This window comes from Pelecanus crispus, chromosome 1, assembly GCF_030463565.1.
Source record: "Pelecanus crispus isolate bPelCri1 chromosome 1, bPelCri1.pri, whole genome shotgun sequence".
Lineage (NCBI taxonomy): Eukaryota > Metazoa > Chordata > Aves > Pelecaniformes > Pelecanidae > Pelecanus > Pelecanus crispus.
This window is the reverse complement of record NC_134643.1, coordinates 213,456,160-213,465,336: the sequence shown is the minus strand read 5'-3', so window position 1 is coordinate 213,465,336 and position 9,177 is coordinate 213,456,160. Positions and strand designations below refer to the sequence as shown.

The window sequence follows — 9,177 nt, the reverse complement described above, 5'->3', positions numbered from 1 at the left end:
CTGCCCACTCATTGCTTCTGCTTGCACAGGCCTCCTGTGAAACATAAACAACACATTGCTCAGGCTGATATTCCCAGGTGAACACCTTTCAATAACTTGTATGCTCTTGAAAGAAACTTGAAACAAACTTTTACTCAACACTCTAGAAAACTGAGATAGCTCAGTGAACAGTACATTCCGATTAAGAGTGAGACAAGGTCTATGCAGAGAACTTAAAATTATGAGGTGGCTATGTGTATTGGGTTTGCGTGGCAAGGTTTTGGTAGCAGGGGGGGCTACAGGGGTGGCTTCTGTGAGAAGCTACTAGAAGCTTCCCCTAGGTCCAACAGAGCCAATGCCAGCTGGCTCCAACTGCTGGCCAAGACCAAGCCAATCAGTGGTGGTGGCAGCGCCTCTGGGATATCATATTTAAGACGGGGGGGAAAAGCCCTATACACTGCAGCCAGAGTGAGGAGTAAGAATATGTGAGAGGAACAACTCTGCAGAATGGTCAATGAAGAGGGAGGGGGAGGAAGTGCTCCAGGCACCGGAGCAGAGATTCCCCTGCAGCCTGTGGTGAAGACCATGGTGAGACATGCTGTCCCCTTGCAGCCCATGGAGGTCCACGGGGGAGCAGATATCCACCTACAGCCTGGGGAGGTCCCCATGCTGGAGCAGGTGGATGTGCCTGAAGGAGTCTGTGACCCCATGGGAAGCCCACGCTGGAGCAGGCTCCTGGCAGGAGCAGTGGACCTGTGGAGAGAGAGAGAGAGGAGTCTACACTGGAGCAGGTTTTCTGGCAGCACTTGTGACCCTGTGGGGGACCCACACTGGAGCAGTGTGCTCCTGAAGGACTGCACCCCATGGAAGGGACCCACGCTGGAGCAGTTCATGAAGAACTGCAGACTGTGGGAAGGACCCACGTTGGAGAAGATCATGGAGGACTGTTTCCCATCGGAGGGACCCCATGCTGGAGCAGGGGAAGAGTGCAAGGAGTCCTTCACCTGAGGAAGGAGTGGCAGAGCCGTGTGAGAACTGACCGCAACCCCCATTCCCTGTCCCCTTGTACTGCAGCAGTGTTGGCGAGTTGTGCTGCAGGTCAATGGCATGGAATTCATAATGATTTCCCTTTACTAATTTAGCTATATGTTTCTGATATATTGTCATCTTTCTCTTCTTTCTTTCTCAGTAGTTTTATTTTTAAGGAAAGATGACTAAACAAACGTTGCTGCATCCCATATTCTCAGCCTTGTCTCTTTCTAGCTTTTCTCAGTGCACTCTTCTCTGCCTTAGATAAATACTCCAGCCTCTCCTGTATCCTAGTTAGACATAATATAAGCACTCAGTAAAGATATCTCTGAATCTCCAGAGCATTCAAACATCTGGCACCAGGATGACTCATTCAAGGAGTGCTGTATCCCTAAGTCAAATCATGCAGTTTGGCATTGTATTAAAGGGGCTCCTAATAATCATGTGAGAACAACTCCAGCACCTATGCTAAAACTGCCTAACCCAAAGACAGATTTTCACAAAAACCAGCCAGCTACCTATCTCATCTGCCTCACAGTACACTTCACAAACAACATGAGACATGAAACTCCCCCTTCATCACTGGCAGAAGACTCCACACGTAACCTTTGTGGAGGGCTCACTGGCCTTATGGTTTGCCCTAATCCCACGTTTTATTCTTCCCAGCTTTTTCTTGAAGTATTGACACACAATTCATTGTGGGCAGTCAGACAAATCTACACTTTAAAACTCTGCATCTTTCTTAGTCTTCAAATACATAAGAAGAAGTGGCATAACAGAAATAATAAATTGCTCCCCATGCTCACTGAAGCTAGGATAAGAAGCAATAGTCTTGTATTGCAGCAAAAGATATTTAGGACTCTGACAGGCTTGTGGCAGAAGATTAAAATCAGACATCTAGTTTTCATTTACCTTAATGTACTGGACTGAATGCTGTGATAACTCAGAGGCTGATCACTTGTGGTATCAGGCATCCCTGCATTAATGGACAGGGGAAGAGACAAACATTTCAGTGCTTTAACAGCTTCATCTATCTAATTTTGTCTGCCAAGGCAAATCTACCACAGCCCTTAGTTTAACCATTAAGGTAAGACTTCTTAGCAGTAAGTACAACAAAACTTTAAATAATTTGCAAAAGATATTGGCAGAAAATGCATCTTAAAGTGTCTGTAAGAAGCAGCTTAGGTAAACATCAGTCAGGAGTCTGATCCCGTGTGTGAGATGTGCAGGGGAAGACAGAGTTTTGTTCAGTGAATTCACAGACTCCTTTCCCCTTCTGCTTCCTGTGATTTTGTGAACAAATTATTTCATTTTGACAATTTGCCATATATCATCTGAGCCACCAAGGAGGTCTATAACATTTAGTAACCAACAGACACAAACCAATATGACTTGACTGTTTCATTAAGGGCTAAGGCTCTTTCCCTAATTCTGGTAGGTTTTTTTAGATCAGCTTTAAAACATGAGGACTTCTATTATACCCTTTGAAGATAAAGGTACCCTTTACCTTCATGGTACTCTTTCATGAAGAAAGTCTAATATTAAGAGCTAAACATGAATACTGAATATCCATGAATTTTTATGAATATTCAATCAGGTTTTCCATTCCTGCTACATTTTTCTTGGCAAAAAAACAAATAAAGGAAGGACTTCCTATACAATATGGAATTGAACAGCACTTTGACCTCTAATTTTGAGTTCTTCAGTTTTGAAGTGACAGTTTTGAAACACACTAAGCACTGAGGTGAAGCACTCAAAATTATTCGGTACCTTAAAACAATTCTGTTCATAATTTTTTTTATGTTTAATTGAAATATTCCAACTTTTGAAACAGTTTTTTCTAGAAATTGTGTTCATGACTGTCACTCTCTTAAGTCAAGGTATCCTTTACAATTTTGAAACTTTTGAAAAATTACATTTCAAGTTTTTATTGGTCATTTTGGAAATCTTTGTGTGAATGCAACATTTTGTTTTAAATTTTGCAAAATTTAAAGAAATTAAAGTTAAGAAGGGAAACATGATATAAAAGTAACTAAGACAAATATTTCTTTATATTTAAAATTTGTAAGAGTTCTATCTTTTTTCCCAATTCCATATACAGTTATTTTGGAAGGGTTAAATTAATCTAAATTTCATTCTAATTTCAGTTGTGGACAATTACACCTTACCTTTTTTCTTCCCCTCCCAAGATTTTTTATATTTAAATATGAGTAATACTAACCCAAATGTTTTCACCACCTGCACTGTGAGAAACAATAAGCTTATACTTGTATTTCACTCCAAAAAAGACAAAAGATGCCTTCAGATGTTGTCTTCTAATGTATATAACATTATCCAGTAACATTTTCAAGATCCAAGAATTGGTACCAGAAGTATTCAAAAAAGTCTTCCAGTCCAGAGTGATCGCTGCTGGAGCGGTCCCCACTCACTGCCCCGCAGCCCACGCCGCTGTGGGGGAAGGAAGATGTTTCGCAACAGGTATGACAATGATGTCACAGTTTGGAGCCCTCAGGGCCAAATTCATCAAATAAAATATGCCATGGAAGCTGTGAAACAAGGCTCAGCCACTGTGGGGCTGAAATTGAAAACGCATGCCATTCTCATTGCTCTAAAGAGAGCACAGTCTGACCTGGCAGCTCATCAGAAAAAAGTCCTGTACATTGACAACAATATTGGTATCTCAGTTGCTGGACTTACTGCTGATAGAAGACTCTTGTGCAATTTCACGCGTCAGGAGTGTCTGGATTCTAGATTTGTGTTTGATAGACCTCTTTCAGTTTCTCGCCTAGTGTCACTAATTGGAAGAAAAACCCAGATACCAACACAGCATTATGGCAGAATACCATATGGCGTAGGACTGCTTATTGCGGGTTATGATGATATGGGTCCTCACATCTTCCAGACTTGTTCCTCTGCAAACTAGTTTGACTACAAAAGCAATGTCCATTGGTGCTCATCCAGTCAGCACGAACTTATTTGGTGAGACACATGATTGAATTTACTGACTATAATCTAAATGAGATAGTAAAACACGGACTGAATGCCCTGAGAGAGACTGCCTGCTGAACAGGATCTGACCACCAAGAATGTTTCCATTGGAATTGTTGGCAAAGACATGGAGTTTACCATCTATGACCATGATAATGTAGTACCATACGAGGGACTGAAAGAGTTAATGTCTCAAACATCATGGTGAGACAAATTAAGGTCTGCATAGAGACAAGTTAAGGCCTCCATAGTGATAAATTGGGGTCTGCATAGCACCACAGGTGAGAAGCCAACTGAGAGGGAGCCAGGAGGCCTGTCAGAGAATTCACAGTTCTGCCCTCTGATGGCCAAAGGTCATGCAGGGTTCATTTGGGGAAGGGGCTCACAACCACTCAAAAGACCCCTTGTGACCACCACCACCACCACCACCCCCCAGTGGTACCTGTGCAGAAGATGAAGAACATTCTGGAACAAGCCTCAAGGGGGGTAAGACTAGAGGTGGGGACTGGCCTATAAAAGACACAACTTTGAGGAGCCATGTATGCACCCCTGCCACCGGAGGACTCCACACTGTTGCTGCTCTGGACCTACCCCCCCCACCCAGTGCTGGCGCTGCCAGTGCAGCCGGACTGCCTGTGCTCCAATAGCAGCGCGCCCACCACCGGAGGGCTGCCATCGACATCATGGGATCCAAGGGTGGTGATCTCTCTTTCTATCCTCTTTCTTCCTTTTTCTTTCCTCTTATAAGCATTTGAATTATAACCCACGTTGCCTGTGGTGATCTCTCTTTCTATCCTCTTTCTTCCTTTTTCTTTCCTCTTATAAGCATTTGAATTATAACCCACGTTGCCTGTCATTGCGCTTTCCTGGTTTGGGTTGTCTACCATTATGCTTTCCAAGTTCAGGTTGGTGTTTACCATCAATAAAGTGTTTAATTGATAGTTTGGTGTCATTTCACCTTAATTTAGCGCAAGGGAATCACAGAACCTCCATGATCCTCTCTGGGCAGCCCAGTTTGGGTCATGGCACACCATTCCTAGAAAGTCTTGAGGAGATACCACAGAGAAAGCCTGCTCCACCTGCTGCTGAACCTGCAGAAAAGGCAGAAGAGCCAATGGAGCACTAGTTGGTGGATGAGTTCCTCTGTTAATGTATGTCTAATTATACAGGAACGTTTACCCATTTGCTGGTAACTTTATCCTCACCTATATATATTTTCTGCTGATACATTGTGAGAATGACTTTTAAAAAAGAAAGAAACCAACCCACCTATCCTTAAAAGGTAGAGACGAGGTCATATTTCGGTGTATTTTCTTTGACAAGAAAGGTGTAATCATTTTCTAAATAGTACATGATACTGTTTTTTAATGAAAAGCATACTGTCTTTAACTTGTAAGGACAAATGGAAATAAATCACTTTCTTGGAAAAAACAAAAATTTAAAAAATTCCTAGTTTTAATTTCATTAAAAAATATCCAACCACCAAGCCAGGAAACATGTAATTAATTACTACTCTACCCTTAATTGGTTTAGTGGTGGACTTGGCAGTGTTAGGTTAATGGCTGGACTTGATGATCTTAAAGGTTTTTTCCAACCTAAATCATTCTATGATTCTATGATATCATGTTAATTTTTTTTTAGGATTATGTTTTCTTTCCTGCATAAATAATTACATGATTTTTTCCATTAACTAGAACTGTAAATGATGAAACAGAAAAATTTCTCAGATATTTTTTCTGTGTAGAATTAGTGTATATATATATATCAAGAATAAATTAATGATATTTCACTCAGTGCTGTTTATAGGATCATATTAATAATTCAGCTATTTTAAGAGTTCCAAACAGCTAATCTACAAGCAAAACCAATAGGTGACCAATGAGACACCCTAACAAGTGAAGAATGAACTCTCAAACTGAACAGCCAGCCAATAATTACAGGGCTGAAAATTGCCACTTCAAACTGGTACCGTAGCACTGTTGCACATCAAATACGTTTTACATAAACTGAGGTCAGTTCACTATACATCATACTAAGAATCAGGCTTTGCAATGAATAGTTTAACTAGCTATATATCTAGTGACAAAATATATTTTTACTGTCCTTACATCTAGCAGTAAACAGCCTTTTTTTTTTAAAGAAATGTTTTGGGTTCCCCCCCCCACCCCACCCCACCCCCCGTAAGTTTTATATCCTAATATCTAGATCAAGGACAGGCAGTTAATTCCAAAAGTCTTACACGAGGGGAACTCTTCTGCCTTGCCTTTTCACAATTACCGACATGTAACCAATGAAGTGTTTTGTGTCACACTTAGATGTATACTGTGCATAGTATATTTAGCTTTGTTTGTAGTCTTATTTTGGAAAGTGCCAAGTTTTATTTTTGTAGCTGTTTAAAATGAATACTGCAGGCAGAAGATAAAAGGGCTTGCCAAGCTGATACGCTTCAAATCAGTGTATTTATTGCCAATGCTATTAATGCAGATAGTGGAGTACCAACTAAAAGCACAACATTAAAAGCAAGCTCCTACAGCTATGCCCAAATTCTGTAAAAATATCACATAATTAATAATTATCCAAATGTACAATTTGTTTTGTGACTTTTGCAAAGTAGTTCTTCCTGACATTTCATTTTATTGCTTCAGCCTGAGTTTCTCTGCTGAAATTTGTGACTGCATATTTCTATGGTAACCCTGGAGGAGGGAATGGAAGGGTGCCCAGGGAAAAGAAAGGAAGGATGCTGCAAGAAGGAAAACAACACAAAACTGATAAAAACAGCCAATGAAAAAAACCAAAAGGAATTGCAACAGCTTTTATAGGAGACTAGACCCACACAAATAACACTCCACAGCCAAATAAGAAAAATAAATGACAAGCATACTTTGAATGAAAGCTCTGAATACCCTTGTGCTGGATAAGCCATCCCTTTTATTATCAATGCACATTTAATCTGGGGACAATGGGAGGAAAAGTAGGGGAAGATGCTGGGTTCAACAGGTAATTTTAAGTACCCTAAGATCAATGTCTATGCTCCCTGTATAGTTTACAATGAATTGAAAGTTTTATTTAACTTTATACATCTGAGTAAGGGCACCTAGGTTATGGACATTCTCCTATATAGCTAAGGGAGATACAGTCATCTCCAAAAGGTGATTTCATCCCATCAGATGTGGCCATTTCTCAACATTGATTGTATGAGGTGACTGACTCTTAATTCAGGTACATGAATTAGGTACTTAAAATTGCCATCTTTTTTATTCTAGTGGAAAAATAATAATCTTGTGCCATTACCTGAAAGCATGGGTTTGTTAGTAACATCTATCATCTATCTACCATTTTAAAATAACTTAAGCTTCCAACCTTTTTAACATGCATTGATGTGAAAAGGGGGAAAAAATTGAAAAAGAGAGAAAAGAGTCTTTGGAGATGCTCTACAAAGTTTCTGCTACAAGTTTCTCTACAAAGATCAAGCTGCTCATTTGAGCACTGATGAACTTCAGATGTATCTAGAATCTCAGCATGGTACCAGATATTTAAGGTCATTGGACTGTCTGTGGCTGCTTACAAAAGAAGGAGGATCTCTGCAAGAGCAGGTTCTCTGGTTTCACCCCCCTTGCTACATAGCTAATGTCAAACAGAGGTTGTGGCTACTGAATTTGACACACTGTGACACATGGAGATAATCAAAATTGTGCACTTTCTCATATAGGCCATCACAGCTCATCATCTCCATATTATTTTACTCCTAGATGTCCCTCTTCATGAGGCAAGTACCTCTCAACATCCTAAAACAGAGAGTAGGTCATTTTAAAAAATGAATTATCTTGCATATGACCTACTCTGGTTAATATTACTCTTACCCATTGCTCACAAGGAGTGCTGAGCAGAAACACTCTCAAGCAAGAGGAATTCTAACACTAATGCCACTGTCATAAGTATCAGACAACCCTTTCTGATCCTCCATCATTTCAGTTTTTATCCAAATGAATAATTTAAATGATCTATGTTTTTCCTCTGTTAATTACGTTGACTGGTGATGTTTTGCTTTTGAGAAAGAGTGAACCTGTTGTTTTGAGAGCTATGATGAATGTGACAGTCTGCCTTCTTCCTGATCTCAAAGTCATTGCTTATGTGAATAAATGCTGTGTTAAAATGTGTAAAGAGGTGGAACCAGATCTTAAATCACTGTCATCCATCAACACTAGTACCTGACTACTTGTTTTTTTCATTATCTTGTATATAAAACTCAATGACGTACAATAAAGGTAGGGTGGAAGGGAGGAAGAGTGCATCAAACAGTTCCCTATATTACCTATTTCATGAGAAAATGAAACTGGGAAACAACAGGTAAATGAGTTCCAAAGTTATTTAGAGCAAATTTCTCAATAAATAAATTAATAGAATCCTGAAAACAAATTTTACTTTAGTGCCCATCCTAATTATGTTCTGGATTCTTCATCAGACACAAAAGGACAAAGTCATATTTTCTACTTGAATGACTTGGTTTGTATTTTTATGGAAAAACAAACAACCAACCAAGGTTTCCAAGACAGTAGTACAGTTTGCACATCTCCTTTAAAACAGATAAAAAAAGTCTACAGGGTCTGAATATATCACACATCACCCACTACCCCACCTGTTCAGTGTGGATCTTTGTGCACAAAAGCATTCAAGTGTGTTAAAAGCACTTGATGAGTAGAGTAAGAGAATGTATGAAATCATAGATACCATCCTTCCCAGTCAAGTCCTTAAGTAAAAAAGTAATGTATCCTCTTCTGTTCTTTTCATAAACCTCTACAGGAGAAAAATATACACAGAAAACCTGGTTACTTATCTGTTATGATCTACAAAGGAAAAGAAAAACCAAAACCAGACGTAATGAAATCTTCAGATATCAAATTACTGAAATCTTGTTCTATTTTTTAAAAAAAATGTGATTTTTAGGCTTGCTACTTAGCATGGAGGGTATTTTAAACAGAATAATCATTCAAAGGACTTAAAAATTTTACTTCATCAGCATAGCTTTGGTCTAGTAACACCTGCTGACTTAGCTTAAAATATATGTCCAGCTATGACTATTTAAAAAAAAAAAAAAAAAAAAAGATCTCTTGTCTTCTCTAGAAGACAAGACACAATAATCTAAAAAAAACCTAAAAAACAAAAACAACAAAAATATACCTT

The 9,177-nt window shown here is 39.3% G+C and overlaps 1 pseudogene; it reads left to right on the top strand.

The window, feature by feature from the left end:
• The first annotated feature begins 3,472 nt into the window (after positions 1–3,472).
• Positions 3,473–5,164, top strand: LOC104031478 (proteasome subunit alpha type-1-like; annotated as a pseudogene).
• Positions 5,165–9,177: the final 4,013 nt, after the last annotated feature.